We start from the raw sequence: 18,893 nt of genomic DNA, 5'->3' as shown, positions 1-18,893 counted from the left end.
ATTGGATGAATAGGGTGAGTTTATTTTTTATGTTACAGTATACAAAAGAGAATAAATCACAAAGTAGACACTAAAAATGTGGCCCATGGTAACATAGCTGAAAAACTAGTTCTTAGCAAACAGCTTCTAAAGGATTTCAGGTTTTTTCTTTTTTTTATTATTTTAACTCATAAAATGGAACAAATAAATGTAAGTTTTGGTACCATTGCACTTAAAAAAGCCAATTTTCACTGAAAGTAGTTCACCATTTTAATCCATCATTCTCTAATATTCAATAAACTAGAAATAAATGTTTGTTAATTTATTATTTTAACAGCCCTGTGAATATTTTTCTAAATTGGGGTGAATGTATCGTAAAATGTATTTTGGTCTCTGGTAGCTCCCCTTTTTTTCAGTCCAAAGGGATAATAAACAGGAGTGTGCAGGTGTAATATTTTACAAAAATAATTAATGTTTCTAGAAATGTATCATTTAGTTTTTTGTATGAAACAATTCCTCTTTAAGACATGCACTCATATGCATTGCCTTATAATATTCCATGACTCATGCCTTCAAGTACAATATGAAATGCATGAATAGCATTTAGAGTGCAGACACTGGAAAATAAGACAGATGCACTGGGCTTCAATAAGCATTTTTATGTATGTGGCGTCAGCAAAATCTGCTGACCATCTACATCTTTGTAAAAAACCCTTGTGAAATGTTAAATTAGTTCACTGTATCATGTTCATTCTGTAAGGCAAGGCTTTTATGATGATTGAAGTGCAACGCATTGCTCTTCACCAAAATTCAACACATGAAATGCCCTTGCTACTGTATGTGATGCAACATTACATAGAAGAAAAATAAAGACCTAAACCAAATGGCTGTTCATTTACAGGCAGTCAGAAGCTGAAGAGAAAATAAGATTAGACCTTTCTCAGCATGCAATCACTCAACGGATGGACACGGATTTGGCTGTCAACAATTTACTAAAGCCATGGTGGAGGCTATAAAGTGATTGAAATCTCTCAACCCTTTGGAATGATGGTGGTGCTGGTGAAGAGTGGAGGGAGACCCCAAAGCTAATATCATTCTCTCAACCTCCTTTACTGTCTGAAAAACAAAAGGATGGGATTTGATTCAGGGCTAGATTAGGTGTGTGTTTCTGGGTGTGCGGGCGCACACAGATATTTGTGCATTCAACATGTTAGTGGCAACTTTGAGTTTGTCTGTGCACATTTCTATTTGTATCTGTACTGCACAGAGATCGAGGGTGTGTAGCATCTTTTACAAGGCGCGCTCATGTCAGGAAGCCATTGTCTGTGCGATGAGGAGACAGGCGAGTAGTGCTGACGATGAATGGTGCCCTGCAGATAAAAAATAAATAAATAAATAAAAATGCAGTCATTGTTTCAGAGGCCATGAGCAGAATATGTGCAGTGTTTTGAGGCCAAAACGCAGCTCATGATAGCTTGTCTATAAAGAAACACATTTGTCACATTTTTATTGTTGGAAAAACTAAAACCAAAATATAATTTTAAAAAAGATAAAATGACTACAGTTGATGACTACTAAATGTATGGATAGACTTTTGCATAGACAATCAAGTGGGGAAACCACTACATCTACAGTATATTGAGTGTAAATTTGACAGTGACTATATGGGTCTTCCCAAAGAGGTGCATTTAGGATGTATTTCATCAAACTCTAAATGGTTTTGAACTATTTCTTCCCACCACCAAGGTATGCATCCTCAAAAGTGGGTGAATATGGCTGCTACACAAACATCCCCTTGAGGACAATAAGGTTGTTATTGATTGATTAAATGATTGAAAACTAGTAAACAAGTAGCTTTTGTAAACAAGTTTCCTATTTATATATCCACTTATCCATATGTACAAATATTGACTTAGGCAGTCTTCTGTTCCCTATCAACAGTGTGAATTTGCAAATTGCCTTGCCTTAAGTAAAAGTAGTCTGAACATGCAGACTTGCATGTTGTCATGGTGACTGTCATGAATACTTGGTGTCAAGCTAATAAGAAGATGAGAAGAAATATGATCTCTTGTGCAATAAAGCCATTATTGCACAAAGGTAAAGTGTACAAAGTGTAAAATGTCTGTTTGTTGGAGATAGTTCTAAAAGACAGCCAACATTGTTCACCTGTACAGTAGACCATGTCAAAAAATTCTTCAAGTCTTTATTCCCAATTATACCCCTGACTCTCAAGATGATAACAAAATAATGCTATTCCTCAACTCTTTTACCTTCCATCATTGTCGCCTATCCAGGCTAATAGTCTTGGTGCTCCTTTTACTTTAAAAGATTTTAAACACCCTTAGGACTCCATGCCAGCAGCCAAATACAGATTTAGACAGCGTCCTCCTGGAACTTTCAAGCATCATAGATTCGGACCATTTTGTCATAGCTACAAAATTATTCTGTCAAGACTGAAAGAACTGAAACATTTCACACACATTTCTGAAAAGTGGAATGTCTGTTTGAAATATATAGTTCTCATATTCCATATTTCAGTGGAACAAAAAAGATTCAAATTTACCCAAATGCAAGAATGAATTTTTTGTTATATAAACTGAAAAAAATAATTTGACTACAAATGCAAAATGAAAGGAAACAATAAAATATGATTGGGTTTAGATGCAGACAGACAGAAAACACCATCCTAATCCCACAATGTGTCAACTAATTCATAACCACAGTCCTAACCCTAAATCATGAAGAATCCATTTCAGTCTCTCAAGTGACTGTCAAGGGTATTTAAACGTACCATTTCTTTGTAGGCAGATGACACTTTGCTTTATACTTCTGGTATACTTCTTGGCATTGCTAAAAAGGGTGCCCTACTTGAAATTGGTGGTTTTAGTTATTATTCTAAAATTTTACCTCACACTAACAATCGATACGACTGGAGTTGGAAAAAAGGTATATGCATTGGTTGGACCTCTTTAGGAATACTGATGTAACAGTTTTATAAAAAGAATAAATAATTAATATGGTTACTGGTTCTTTGAGGAAAGAACAAACTTGGTTTTGTCAAATGTCACAGCTTGAAAGGAGCAAAACCTGGAACTTCCCAACAAATTCAAAAAGATGTTGATGAAATTATGTTTTCAGGAACAGTTACAAATTTAGTCTTATTCCAGGGGTTATTCTACGTGAAACTAATCTGACATAGATTAGATTGATAAGATTTAGTAAAACTCTGTTTAACCCCCATTGACTCAAACATGTTTAATTCAACTTGAAAAACTTACATTAGAATTTTTAACTGCGAGCTGCAGCTCAAAGACTTGTTGTGAGAAGACTGTCATCCTGTATTAGCTTCTAAAAGCAGTGGGTTTTGAACAGTAAGATTGAATAAAATAAAAACGAAATATCTGCCTTTTCGTGAAGTTCAAGCACAGAATCATTGTCCTCAAAAAGAGATATTTGTGTACTAAAAAACACAGTAGACATCAGTGATAATGTAGAATACAAGAAGGCAAATTGCAGAGGATTATGCAGTCTCATTTGGGCTTCAGTGATAGACTAAGCCCCAGCATTCAAAGACATTGTGTTTTGTTCAAGGGTGGAAGTGACTTTGCTAAGACATTGTGAGATAAGAAGCTAACTGTTATTAGTTTAATGGGAATGATAGTCTGCCCAAAGCAGTCTGTGCAAGTGGTATGGGAGCATCATTTTTATTTGCAGTCTTTCTTGCACAGCAATAAGGCTGAGCAGTGAGAAAGCAGCAGCCTGCCAATTGTTTTGACTAAGCCCCCTTTTCTTATCATTCTGAAGATATATTTTTGTTAATGTCATTTAAAGAGAAAGTATAGTGAAGTATTAATTCTTCATTATACAATGGGCAATATACACCAAAAAATCTTAATATTGACAATTCCAATGCATTGCAACAAAGCAGTTAGTTAGCTTTCTTTTTTAGACATTTCCAATCAGAGTACTTATGAGAAACACTGTATAATAACGTTGAGAAATTTCTTTTGCTGTGATTATGGGTACTTAGTTGCTCGTTGTACATTTTTCTTCATCTTTATAACCATCACACAGATTGTCCTCTGGTGTACTACTACTGTCTCAAAGAGGTTTTCATGACTTTAATGATGTTCATTATCATTTCGGTCTGACACATTTTCAACATTACATTTTTGAAATGCCTTTCATTAAAACAGGATGTCATAGTGCAAAACCAAAATGGCCAACCCCTAAGCCCTATGCAGAGACTGAACAATATCCTTTACAGTATGAAAGGATGTCATTAGACTGTGTATGGCTGCTGGATTTTGAATCTCTATTTGTGTACATTATTTATTTACAAGGATAAAACCAGATGTCAGTAATGCCAAATCCAATTCCTCGCACATTTGGTTGCTGCATCCAAACCTGTATTACAATGCTTAGTCAGGACCTTGGCAATTCAAAGCCCACTGAGGGTAGTTTTCCCCTCCAGCTTCGCCAAATACCCTGCTTTCCATTTTCACTGCACCAGGAATTTCACATGGCAGCACAATAATACAAGTCAGGGCAAATGAGTGACTGCGAGAGTGAGCGTGAGTGACAATGAGTGAGTCAATATACTGTATGTGTGTGTAAGTGTGAATGAGATACTGAGAGTGTGGGGCCATTTGTGAGGAATTATGCAAATTCTCTTCACTGTAGCTTCTGGACTTGTTGGTATTAGACCACAATGTGAAAAGTACGTATAGAGAGTGTACAGCTGTTGCTATCCTGTACACATACAAGATAGGAATATCCTGCCTGCCCCCGATTTTAAGTTTTAATTATATTGTATAAAAGAAAATCTTCATATCCACTTAACTACACATGCTGAAATTACTTGTTGTCCTTTAAAGTCCTCTCTTAAGACTTTGTCTTCTCATAACAAGACAGATTTTCTAAACTACTTTTAACTATAGAATACAGTAGTGTCTTCACAGACCAATGTTGGTGGTGTTCCTCTGAACAAACCATGTTGCAATTAATTAGTGAGTCTTTGTCTTTGCACAATGATGATTTGAATTTATTTGACACAAGAAAATTGAAAGAATGTGTTGTACAGAATGACTTAATGTGTTTGTGTGCCTGTGGTCATAAAGCAGGAGTAGACAAAGGCAGACATAATCAGTGTGCTGCTTTTGCCAAGAAACTCAAAAGGAAGCACAAGAGTAGTTCAGAAATGTAATAAGTGCTTGTGCAACTAAAGTATATTCAATTTAAAGGTCAGAAGGATGGGCATGTTGCACAGTGGTGGTAAAACAGAGGCTTTTAGGAAGCCAGTGCAAAAAGGGCCACTCAGGGCAGTGCACAAAAGGACTGATTGGTCTTACTGTGGCAATACTTGGGTTGCTTGTGCAAACTGTTAATGACTTTGGTGACTTAGGTGTGAATAAATGGAAAATCTGTGAGAGCTTGAACATTCTAATATAATACCTGCAATTTTCACATGAACCTATGTCCTTATAGGAAACATGACCAAAACATATTTGTGGTGGAAATATTTGTAGTCATGTTGGTACAAGTTCCAATAATAATGTCTTTCAATCAAACCTACGGTTTATTTATTAAATGAATCATGTATTGAGTTTGTGTTTGTGCCAGAGTAATTTTGCTGATTGCAATTGTGGCATCCACCTACCAGGCATGACTATTTTTAACCTTGCAGACCTCAGAAAGCCATCATAATATTGACATGACCAAGCAGTTCAAGTTTACCATAATCCCCTCACGTCTATGAGCAGAATGTCTGGGTTTTGTTTGTCTGAGTAGCTGCTGCAGGAAGAGAAGCTGCGTTTGTTGTTGACTGGGATAAATACAGTAAAGAACAGGATGGCACATAATTTGGCTCTGCTGCATCTGGGGGTTCTGTCTGTGCTGCTCTAAAAAGAGAATATGACATTCCTTTGGCTGTGGACCCATCTGCCTCAGTCTGGTTATGTCTATGGTTCTCAGCAGAATGAAAAGCTGGTTTTCTATTGTGTTCTTCTGCTTTGAATCAGTGACTGGTACTCTCAATAGTCCTAGAATTACAGTGCATAGGAAATACAGTACATACTCATATTGTACAATCTGTGGTGATGCTAATGGGCATAATCTGGTGCAAATTTGAGTACAGAGGAAGTCCTTTGTTCATTTCACATGCAGATAAAAAGTATAAAAAAAAGAGTGTCCATGTTTTCTTGTTTGGAGTATAAATATTTATTTCATGAAAGGGGGATCCACTTTCTATAGAGCAGATTTTGTGTGTGTTTGTTTTCAGCAGGAGGGTTTGGCTAACTTCCTCTTTAATCAAGAGCTATCCAAATCATGTGCTGAGAGAAAAACTGTACAATGTTACGGTTGGGCTGCTGTCACAGCATGGTGCAAGCTGTCGTTTAGACCTGAAAGAAGACCTGAAGAATCGCAATGTTTTTATATATTTATTTTTGTTGGACCTGCACAAGATATCTCAGCAGAAAATGTTTTTCTCACTAAAAACAGTGGAACTGTTTGTCTACAAACACACATTCATCACAACAGTTTAACGTCTCTCTCTGCTGTTAAAATATGTCAGCCCACCTTCAGCATGTATCTTCTATCTTTACTCATTTATGGTAGAACATGGACAAACTATATACAAAGTGTGTTAGAGCCATATGTGGTACTAGCTCTGTTCTTTGTTTTTGTTTTTTCTTTTAATCCAAATTTACTTCAAATATGTTTACCATAAATATTAATTATTAGTATTTTAGTTCATTGAAAAAGATTAAAAGTAGGAGGGAAGTGACATTTATCTATACAGTTAAACTACAGTCTTGTACATCACAGTACTTTGAAAGTACTATGTACTATGAACCACTTACCTGCTGAATAACGGTAATTCTGCCAAGACAATCAAATGTTTATTTAATCAACTCAAATCAGAACTTCAGTATTTATCATGTAGACACAGGAGTGTCCTTGTGACAGACACTCCTCATTCACCACACAACAAAAGATTAAAGAGGGGCATGCGTGCCAGTGTTGAGGAACACAGCAGACCAAATTAATTATTGATAGGATGCTTTCTAAGCCTATGGCGTCAGTAGGTATCCATTGTTACATCTGTTGTTGTTTGCAGCTCTTAGCAGGGTGGAGAGGATGATGATGAAGCAGGCAGGAATACAATCCCTGAACTTAGCCTCTCTCCTCCCAATGAAGTGCATCCTGCCAAAGCTAATTTTCAGTTTTTAATCTCATTATCTTTAGTTTTTATTCATCTACACAGTAACAACACCCTGGACACATCTGACCAGTGCTGCTAATGTAAAAAGAAAAGTTGGTTTATTTGTTTTATACAAAAGGATCAAAGAGCAAATGATGCTCAAATTAAACATGTTACTAAGCGTTGTTATTTAAGACTCACTCTAAATGTCTAATGTTTAATGTTATATCCTTAGGGAAATGCAACTTGTAGTCTAAAGTATCAGTGTCTGTATGTTTTGATGTGGTCAGTATTAGTGTAGTGATCTGGAAAGAATAAGTTTGCGTTCTCCCTTAAGGAACAGTTTCACAGCCAGGCAGGAGGAAATGGCTCCAAAATACAGGGAAAATACCCTGTACTCATCGCAAGGGTGCCTTGGCCATGCGTGAACTGATGCTGATGACATTCACATGTAGCTCTGACGCCTGAGTGGTTTAAGTTGTTCCGAGGGTCTGTGCAGAGAAGCTTGAGGATGCAGGAAGGACAGAGACACATTTTAACACTGTCAGACATATACTTTAGTGGCATTTTCTGTGTTTTGGACTGTGAGGGAAAACGTACACGCAATGAGTGTATTAGGTAGTGAAGAGTTTGTTAGACTTATGAGGGAGAATTTGAGCTTTAATAGTTGAGTCCTCTTACTCTTCTAAGCACTTGAAAATATGGATGTGAGGCAGTTAAAATATATTAAAAGGCAAAAAATGTAATCTAAAAAGAAGTAACTACCAGTTACCATATTTTCTGTTTCCAATACATGACATTCTATGCCACCTAAGTTGTTAGCAATGATAAATGTACAATGATGCTTTGAATAGTAACAGGTGTGGACAACAGCTGTCAAACGCGACCTATTTAACCTTATTTTTAAGGCTGATAATTGGTCATGTAGATGGTGGAATTTATTTTTGTTTGTATTTCACATTGAGGATTCACATAGCTGGTAATAAAATGCTTAGATAAACAAGATGTTAAAGGTGGCACATGTAATATGAACATATGAAGAAAACAAAAATATCAATAGGAGCGTACATTGGCATTTTGTCATCACTGATGAGCTATAAAGTTTTTATCACTAAAAGTTACTGTCAGATTGGTTATAATTAGTCTACATTTACGTTCTATAGTGTTTCAAAAAAGACCCACAGTTGATGGTGACAAATCTTCAACTCTGTCACTCAGTCTCAAGATCTGGTCTTCCCAGCATGACCTTTCATACAGAACATCACCAGTATCACTTTGGGATCTTCAGCACTTGTCCACACAAAGCCTGCTCGGAATCTTATAAGGTTAACAATAACAAGTTAAATGAAGTTAACTGAAGTTAACTAAAGTTTTAGTGACCATATCTTCGTCTTCTTCTTGTGTGCAAGCAGACCTGCCTACTACAACATCAAAAATATCAAACCCTAAATCTATTGGAATATGCAACCCAATTTCTTGTGCAAGTGCTCGTCATGTTTTGACTTAACCCCTGCTAACAGGACTGCCAACATGTGCAATCAAACCTCTCCAAGAGGTGCACAAAGCAACAGTACACCTCTTTTTCGATCAAACAGAAAAGACATACAGTACTGTATGTCACACCACTACTTGTATCTCTGCAGTGGCTTTCATTGACTACCCACTTCAGATACAAAACTCTGACACTTGCCCATAGTGTGTTCAACTCAATAGTACCTTCGTACCTGAACACTCTCATGCAGGTCCACAGTCCCTGTGGTCCAGTGTGCTCTGCCATCTAGTATCTAGTGGTTCATACACCACACAGCAAAACTTTTCAGGTCAGTGGTGGGACGAACTAACTACCTCTGCAAACTCAGCAGTTTTACTCCCAACATTTATAAGAAAAACAGTTGAAGAAACTCTTCTACAACTTCCTGTGCACTCCTTTCTCGTAAAACTGAAACCTTGAGGTTGCTTGCTTTGTTCCTCACTTGTAAGTTAGTTTAGTTTGGTTAGTTTGGATAAAATCTGCAAAATGTAAATGTGGTGTGTCAATAGCCTACGTTCAACAGATGATAATTGGTTACAGTGTTCTCTTACTGGCTTCTTCTCATCGTCCTTAATGTCTAAATAAATGGGTGAATATACAAGTCTTTCATTTGCTTTAAAGAGAATGAGATAATGTGGAGTTCACATTCCACAACTGAGATAACCTTTACCTTCACACTCTACAAAGTGCAGCAGACTAATGACTACTGTGGCCTCTTATAGTTGAGGAGAGGTTTTTAGTGCTCAGACACCTACAGCATAAGAAATCTATCTGATTCTCTGTCCTCCCACAAACCTTAGTTAGTCAATGCAGAGTGGGCAGTGGAACAAGTAAACTGCTAAAATCAACTCATTTTAAAACGGTCTTAATTGAACATGAATTTCAGACAATTTCAGAAGATACAAAGAAGCTGAAATCACCACATTATAATATATTTAAAAGCAACACTGCTGATTTTCACTGGCTATAGCATCATGTTGAAGACTGAACAAGAGCTCATGCTTATGATACACGTCTTCTTCCTTGTTATAAAACCAGCCTAAAGTCTTTGATTAATTATGTTGGAGACCTTGTTTTAAAATCACTGGAGACAAAGAATCTGAGATGTATTAGACAACATACTCCATGACATGCCTCCTGTGTGTTGAGTGTACATGTGTGTCTGCAGTATCTGAAGCCCACAGTGCCATCAGGCCCTCGAAAGAGGAACTGCTACCTTCCCCATCCTCATCCCTCACTCTCTGTCTGCACTCCAGACTTTAATCAGATTTTATTTCTTTATTTGACAGCAGCTTATCCGTGAAATATTTGCATGTTGAAAGGGTAATGTGAGCTATTACACCCTGTAGACATTGTCTGTTTTGAAAGATGCGTTCTGTGCGTGCGCCGGCGTGCGCGTAAATGTTTGTGTGCGCGGCAACGGGAGGGTAAAATTGTTCAGACACATCTAGACAGATGAGGCTAGGTGACAACAAAACACTAAATTGATAGATCAGCAAATAAACAGGATGCATGTATGTTGTGTTCGAACATACAGGCAAACACACACACACAATTTTGCCGCACACACACACACACACACACACATTTCAGCAGGACACCGCGCAGAGCGCGTTCCGTCGATGATCTCCGTCCCTCCCTCCAGCAAGCGGACAGCCTGTGCCACTGACGACAGCCAGTCACACAGTGTTGCGAGTGTGAGGCTGTGGAGATACTGCATCAAGGAGCGAGAACTGTGCGCTTGAATCGGGAGCGGTGCGTGGGAGTTGCTCTCTCTCCATCTCCCATTTGCATTCCTTCTTTATTCTTTACATTCATTCTCGGAGTTCGGGCGCACAGGGAGTCCCAGAGCCGAGGGAGGATCGCGCTTTACGTGTGTGTGTGTGGGTTGCCTGTCTTAACTACAGCTGTTATCATAGAACCGTGGCACTGTCGTTGTGGTGAAACTCATTGGAAATCTACAGGAAACGACTGGCTGCTCTCCCACCCTCGCTTTTTGAAAGCTGTCTTCCAAGGCGATGGACTTGAGATAGTGCGTCTCAATTTGAGTGTTGGTGGCTGGGAGTTGCCGTAGGGGAGAAATGCGAAAGGATGCTTGGAACCAGTGAAGGCTACAGCAGGTGAGTGTCTTATAAATAAAAAAAGGGGGGTTATTTCAACGCACATATTTCTTTCCACTGTTTTTAGTGTTGGTGCTTATGCCGATGCAGTTTAATGTGGGCTGAGGCCAAGAATTTAGAGCCGTGGAGATCCACAATGCAGCTCAGCCCTGGTCTCCCTGGGCTACTTTGAAGAATACATATCTCAGATATGCCAATTCCAGTGTGCCGTTTGCGACATTAGCTCTTACCAGAGGCTTTTCTAAACTCCTCGGGGCTCATTCTACTGGGAAATGGGCAAAAATATTCCGGCAAAGTCCGCGATGATTTGGGCACAATCGGTTGGCAGGACAGAAAAGCAAAAGGGTTGCGCGGTGAGGCGCGTCCTCTGCAGGTAAAAATGCATCTAATCCACGCAGATTCCAAGTCATTTACAGATTTGTTATCATTTCACATTCTGGATGTATAATCTCCTTTGCCTGGGCATTTCTCTGTGTATACGTGTGCTTGTCTGGGAGGACGAGGGCTTAAGCCATTAATCAAATTTAATTGTCCCGCGAATGAGAGTGTATGTGTGTGAGAACGAGGGGTGCGTGTGAGTGTGTGTGTGTGTGTGTGTGTGGAGGGGGTGAATTGCAAAACGTTATCTTAATCTGGCCTGTTTTTGGCCACGTATGGAGTCTGCTGAGATAACATTTCTTACTGTGTGGAAGTGTGAGGCAGTCGTGATCTCCCCCATGCCATTTTATTCATCTGCAAAGATGGCTATCTGTTAAATGGCCAACGTCTAAAAGCAAAGCAGGCTTCTGGTGCAACGGAGTTGTGCATTATATTTATTTTGTTATATTATCCTCAGAAACGATTTGGACATTTCTGATTTCAACCAGACAACAGTGACGGTGAAATCTTTACACTGGGACCATAGAATGAAACACAGTGAAACTTGCTTATCGTGTCATACGGAGACTGTTTGTTATTCAAGGCAGCATTTGCAGATAATATATGGCACTGCCCCCCGCCCCCCCTTTTTTTTGGCCTTTTATTGTCCAGCACTTCTTTTTATATGACACACCAAAACAGTTGCGGCAGAGTATCAGAAGATTGTGTGATGCTGCGCCTGCGGAAATTCATAAAGTGCTGTAGCTCTATTGGTTATAAATAGCCGGAGGGAGCGGACAGCCAGATAGAACATGGGCAGCCTCCCATAGCTGGAGCAGCAGCAGCAGCAGCAGCAGCAGCAGCAGCATCCTCTCAGCTTTATCTTGGTGCACAATCTAAGATGATAGATCGCTGATGCACTTCACACAGATAGAGGGGCGAGGGCGTGGCACGGGGTGCTGCACAGGTACGTCGTAGCCCATCCTGATCCTGAGTCCTGTGTTTTTTCCCGGACTGTTGTATTTACTCCTTATCAAAAGTAGCTTTAGTTTTCTTAGTGTATTTGTGGCACTCAATAGTGACTTGAGGGCGACCTTATCACGCTGAATGTATTTTATATCCCTCACTGTGTCACTACATCCTCACACTGTGTTTAATTTCACTTACAGGCTTAAAATCCTATTTTTGTCGGGTTTTACTGCTGATCTCTTAGATGATTGGGATGCTGCTGACTCAATCATGGCTGCCTTGCAGCAGCTAAGAGGCTGCTGAAGTGTGTGATCCTCTTTGTCCAGGCTACCTTCATTAAACAAATGTGCCACTGCTGCCCTTGGCTATCTTACAGTCCTCGGTAGGATTCACCTCTTTGCCCTGCAATAGGCAACAGGACACCAGGACACATGGAGTAAAGGCCATTCATCCCAATATTATCTTACAGTAAAATGCAGCTGACATCGAATTTATTAGTGAAAGAATTCAGCTTCACCGTGTCAGCAGACCGCTGCAGTCGAGACGGAGTGGGTGTTGATGGTGTGGACCGTGATGTTAGTACATGATGACTGATCACAGGCTTGCCTTTCACAACACACTAGATTACCAATAGTGTTGGTGAGCAGCCTAATGCTGTCTTATGACGTGTTGAGCATGTCTCTTGGAGACACTCACCCCGGGTGTAAAGCTGACACCTACTGCATCGACAAGGTGTTTATTAGCTCCCAGTTGTGTGGCCGTGATGCCTACATAATTCTACGATGACACAGTGCTGAGAGTTGTCACCCGGGATGGCAATTATGTTGTTTTTATAAGACCAGGCTGCCATTCCACTTGATGCCAGTGCCTTGATATACCAGTGCCCGAGGCTGGTTGGCATGTTGATGAAAGGCCTGCAGTGGGATCATAGTAGTGGTTTGATGGGAGGAGGAAGGAGTCTCTTGTTCACAAGTCACTGTTGTCCTTGGTGGATGTCTTTTGAACTAGATATCCAGGAAGAGCAGCTGCAAGTGTTACAACTGCATTTTTGATATTTCCTTCACATTTACAGCAGTACAATCTCTGTGTGCATATTTTGATCATGTCCCATGCCACTATGGCACGTGCATAACACACAGCTCTTTAATATTGTCAATACATATTTATTTAATTTGTTTCTGAATGGTGCATGTCTCTGCACATGTCTCTGCACAGATGTACTCTCATGCATTGGACTTTGTCCCATAAGATGCTTGGTTCTTTAGAGCAGTGATCTTTAGGATTTATTGCTTTCCCAGTGATAAAGCTCATTGATGTGTAGGTCCCTGGGTGAACAAAAATCAAAAAGCTCATGCTTACAGCTCCAAACATGTCATGCTGTCTTACCAAAGGTGTTAATAAGTATTAATCTGTCTAGTTATCCTGGGTGCCTGCTGTTGCTGTAAATGTTGCATTGTAATAGCACACATCTGGGCATGCAACCCATGCATTGTCTTCCACTTTACCTTCATCGTTTCATTTCCAACACTACACTCTGACAGGAGACACGTTCTCTGTGGTCTGAAAGTGACAATATAATGAAAAAAATCCCTCTTCTGCAAATATAAAAACAAAGAAGTATCTGTATTTATCATTTATTAATATTATGATGATTATTATTACATATTAGCATTTGAATTCATGCTTTAAGTGAACTATCATTACACAAAAGAGCCTTGTTAGAGGCATGTCAGAACCATTTCTAAATGCCATGTGTTCACATTAGCCTGTAGGATTCATTCACCTTTAACGGACTCATGTTAGAAAAGCTCATACAAGGTCAGCTTATTCTGATCTGCTTCACAGTGTTGTGAAAAACGTCTTTAGAGAATTTCTTTAAAGGTGCCTTGAGACAGCAATTTCACCTTTTATGCCTGTGTGAAAAATCAAGGTGCCCACAAAGAAAAGCTGGATTACCGGGTTTTCAAATGGCAATAGCCAGCAGAAATTGATTTGTGGTAGAGTATGCTTAAAATGCTCTACATCCACGTGTCCACAAGTCTTGACCCTATTCAACTCTATGTAAATTTGCATCTATATAGATTTTATTTTAATAATACTTAACCATCGTGATGATCCCTCAAATTTGCTTAAATCTCATTTTAAGTAATATTGTATTCCAAACTATTTATGTTAATAAACTCTTGTTGATTGTCAGAAATATCCTCTTGTCATAAACCACTTTGATACCCTTGCATTATTTTATATAAAAAAAAGTACCTGACAGTACTACTGCACAGGTCCTAATAGGTCCCTATACTGGCACCTGTGTTGCCAGGCAGACTTTATCTTAGACACCTATCATTTAGATGATTGTGTGAATGACACATATGTCACTCTGCCAAGCTGCTTGTGGCTGTAAATTACAGCAGCTGAAGCAGTCGATGGCCTTAGACTGGCAGCCTTGGATGGGAGGCTAGAGCTAAAACATCTCATTAGAAGTTCCTGAAGTAAGCTCCATCAGGCCAAAACACACTCTTTAATTTGTCTTCTTTACCACTGAGAGCCTTGTACATGTAGTATATACTGTAATATTATTAATGTTTGGGAGTATAGAATGATAAGTTTATTAGCTGGACACTAAGAATTGCATGAAAACAGAAGCAGTTGTTTTTTTTAGTACATTTTCATTGTTTGCTACTTATCATTTCTTTCCATCTGTAGGCAATGAATAGTATCCAATTTAATATTTGCACATGTATTTATAACGTTTCTTTCCAGTGATTTTTTTGTATCGTGCAGCAAAATTGCAATATGTCGCACGAAACATCTGCTCAAACAGTTTTAGTCAGCAGCAACTGGAAACACAATGGTGGGAAAACAGCAGCTCCACTTATACAGCCACACTTGAATGGAGCATATGATATTTTCCATAAGTGGGAACAAGAATTGTGTTTGCGCCCCACCTACCAGATGTAATAGCTGTTAAAATACTGTGTTGAGATTCAGAGTTCACTCGGTTCCATGTGTATTAGCACTCTCAGCTCGCTCTCCTCTGTCTAGTAGGCTGACTGAGGATCTACTTCGAAACCCAGCCTACTTACAGGTCTTCTCTGATTTTGAAAGTGAAAATTGTAATTGCTTCTTTTAGCTTCTGAGCTGTACCTTCTCAGAGTTCAGTTAACCAACGTGCAGAACAACAGTCTCTTACCCACGTCTGCTTTGAGCTAATTCCTTTTGAACAAGTTCTGAACATGTCTCAGAACTTGTTTTGTTGCTGTTGCTATTTCACTGCACTTAAACAGTACCATTAACAGCCATTAATCCCATTAGAATTCATTAAGAACATGGACACCACTGTTCAAATGCTGCCACAGTATAGAAAAAGCTATTCTTCATAATACCTCAATTAAAGCATCCTCTAAGAATTCAAATGTTTTAATGTGCTTCAAGCCCATTATTCTCTCCTTTCATCACATCAGTTCAGTTGCTTTTCATCCATTGACAGTCTGTTCTCATTCATCATGTGATTCAAGACAACGGGGGCAATGCTTTGAGGTAAAAAGGGGCAGAGGTTTTTAGTTCCCTAAAAGCTCACTTTCTCAATCTCACTCTCTCTGTTTAACTTCACTAAAAGCTCTCTCTGTCTGTCTGCCTGCCTGCCTCTTTTCCTCCCTCCTTCACTCGGGCTTTCATTTACCCACTCGCTGTCAAAGCAGAAAGAGAGAGAGAGAATGGAATGACAGCACATTGTAACAAAGAACTGCTAATACTGTCGATGGAGGGGAGCGAAAGTGCAGAGAGGAAACAAGAGGTCAGATTTCAGGTTATCGACCAGGCTGGGTGGCATGAGGGATGTTAGTTTGCTAGACATGAAGAAGCAACAATAATCCCACCAACAGTTAGACCTGAAACAGCTATCTCACATCTTGTGGAAATGCTAGAACTTGTGCTATTACACTGAATATGTTTACACACATATTATAGCCAGGATAATCTACTTTTGAGTTAAAGTGCAATCATCTGTTCAAATTCTAGGATAAGTATAGTATAACACCTGGGATATGCCTTTTGTCTGGTGTATTCTTGCATCCAAACGCCACCTCCTGTCTATTTGTGAACGTGACAAACCATAAACTTGAACTTGGGCTGCCACCCATGCCTAATATAATCACTGATTCATTCTTTTTTTTCCAAACTTAAATGGCTATATAAGATTTCAAATAAATACATCAAATCCAGAGACAGTTTCCCGAGCCAACATTTTGTGTCAAAATTGCTTCTTTAGTCTGACCAGCAGCCAAAAACCCAAAGTGATTTGACAACAAGCATGAAAAGCAAGCAGCTCTTTATTATCAAGCATTTACAGGACACTTTCCACTAATAAATCAATTATTATATATATATATATATATATATATATATATATATATATATATATATATATATATATATATATATGTATACAGCACTGGAAGAGATGACACATAACATCAATGAGCAGATGAACAGATCCAGTCACCATCACAGTAGCAGACATACAACAGCGGATCAAGAGCATGAAGAGCTGGACAGTGCCTGGACCAGACATGATTCACGTCTACTGGCTGCTTCGAAAGACGCTGGTGTCTAGAAATCTTTACACTGTGACTATAGAATGTCAAATTTGAAAGAACCTCTATTTTAAAAGCATTTTGTTTTTTTTTTTTAGATAGAAGACAAAGGTGAGAGAAAATGAGAAAGATGGTAGAGAGACTGAGAACCGGCCAGATTCCAACCAGAGAGGTTGGCATCACCAGCATCTTCAACCCACTAGGCTGCACAAGTGATATAAATTTTATACCACATAGCATGTTGTGGTAGATTTTAACTGGAATATGTGATTAGTGGTCCTTTGCATGATAGCATAACACATATCTTGTTCTGATTCATTCAATGTGTTTTATTCAGGAGAAGAGAATGTAAGGAACTACATTCAAGGTCAGGAGAAACATAAATCTAGAAGGCTTTGAGATTTATGTATGGCATAGCTACGTGCACAGTGTGGTCCATTTGGATTAAAATTTTTTATCTGGAGTAAAAGTGTAGAAATAGGTAATACGAATTTGAGAAATTGGTCAATTGCTTATGTATGAATTCTGGACAGTACTTTAACTTCAGTTACTGTCAGTCCCATTCTCTAAATCCGAGGTGGACGAGTGGGGGCAGTTTAACCAGTGAAATGGTTGTGGTGGTAGCATGTGGGTGGATGTGGAGAGTGAGGCTGATGAAAGAGCCAGGGAGCGATCAAAAGCGAGAAAATGAAATGGCATTTGACCTCGTTGGATGCTGGTGAGTGACGTGGTGCCACAGAAGTGCAAAGTAGTTGGGAAGCTATGGGAATCGGGAGGGGAAAGAGATCAGGTCTGCAGAGAACTGATGGAGAGCAAGAGGGCTGTCCAGGAAACTTAACCCTTTCATTTCATAACTGATGCAGCCAGAGACTGTGCCTGTATGAGCAGGTGGGCAAAAGCTGTTATGATAACAAAATGTTGTCAATTTTAGGATAAAAAAAATATTGTAGTAAAATCTAGTAAATCTCTCACTATGCATAAAATCTCATGTGTTGTGAAGTAATGTGCTCTGTAAATTTATGAAGCTGGGCATATCCAGAAGTCATTCCTTCTTCACCCTGATCTTAAACCAGTGGTTGATATGTAAATGTCAAATAAATAAATAAGCTCTTCTTTTCCTGTGCTTGCTCCTGACATGTTGGCAATAATGACTAAAACAGGAAAAACTGCCCCATGAGTTAAGTTCATGCAGGTAATACATATAAAGAGCTAAATAATGATTACTTGAGTTACAGTTACAGTTCATTGCCCTGATGCACAAACTTTCTGTTTCACGAAGTTAAACTTGTGTAGGATGGTGTTTGTTTGGTTGTTAATCCATCATTTTTGTTGTTTCATCCCCAGGCCAGCTGTTTAAATAATAATGTGTTTAATCATGCAGACAAATATAAATGGAGAGAAATCTAGAAATAAGGTACAGCATAGTTAGCAGTCTTCCAGCACTTCTGCCTTGTGTCTCCTCTGTAAATGTCACACAACTTACATCACAACTAGACTAACATGACAAGACTACAAAGATGAAATTCTAAAATGTGTGTCCACATAATCGTCTGCCTGTAAGCATACTTCAACAAAGGCACTGTTCTTTTGGGAGAGACAAAGGAAAGTGTCAGTCAGTCATTCTCATTAATAAAGGCATGAGTGGCAGAACGGATCTCACTTCCTCGCTCTGCAGATTGAGGTTAGATTGGCTCTGATATAAGGAGACGTCAGAATCTAATTTCTGCTGTTAAGAGATATTAATCCAAATTCACCATTTTAAACCGGGTTTAGAAGAATTACTTGAAGAATCCAGAGCTAAAAGAACCATGTTCTAATGCATTTTTCTTTAACATCTTTTAGGAGTGCGCAAGTGTTGACAGGGGATTTGCAGTGTTTTTGCCAACCCTAAGGCCATCTGCTATTACAATGCAGGGTCACCTTGTCATTGATCCATGTGTAGCATGTGAAATACCTAGATTGTCTTTCTAAAAGTGAGATTCTGTTCCTTCCAGCACCCCTAGGATTAGCAGAGCTAGTGAGATGTGATTCTCTTCTTTTCACTATCGTTATGACCTCCTCTCATACTACGGGGAACCAAAGATAGGGAATGCGAGGATACAAGGACAGCTTAGACAAGTAATTTTGCCTTTAATTGCTTG

General features: G+C 39.0%; 1 protein-coding gene across 3 annotated transcripts in view; it reads left to right on the top strand.

Moving 5' to 3' along the window:
• Nucleotides 1-18,893, top strand: part of lingo1a (leucine rich repeat and Ig domain containing 1a) — a 235,085-nt gene that overhangs the window by 201,245 nt on the left and 14,947 nt on the right. Inside the window, exon 1 of one of the 3 annotated variants that reach the window (XM_026366044.1) lies at nt 10,438-10,834. The exons of the other annotated variants lie outside the window; for them this stretch is intronic. The gene's annotated coding sequence lies outside the window, so the exon portion shown is untranslated. Of the gene's footprint in view, nt 1-10,437; nt 10,835-18,893 lie in introns of those variants that run through there. 3 annotated transcript variants of the gene reach the window in all.

This window comes from Anabas testudineus, chromosome 6 (genome assembly GCF_900324465.2).
Source record: "Anabas testudineus chromosome 6, fAnaTes1.2, whole genome shotgun sequence".
In the NCBI taxonomy this organism is placed as follows: Eukaryota; Metazoa; Chordata; class Actinopteri; order Anabantiformes; family Anabantidae; genus Anabas; species Anabas testudineus.
The sequence above is the reverse complement of the archived record's forward strand: the minus strand, read 5'-3'. Positions and strand labels throughout refer to the sequence as shown.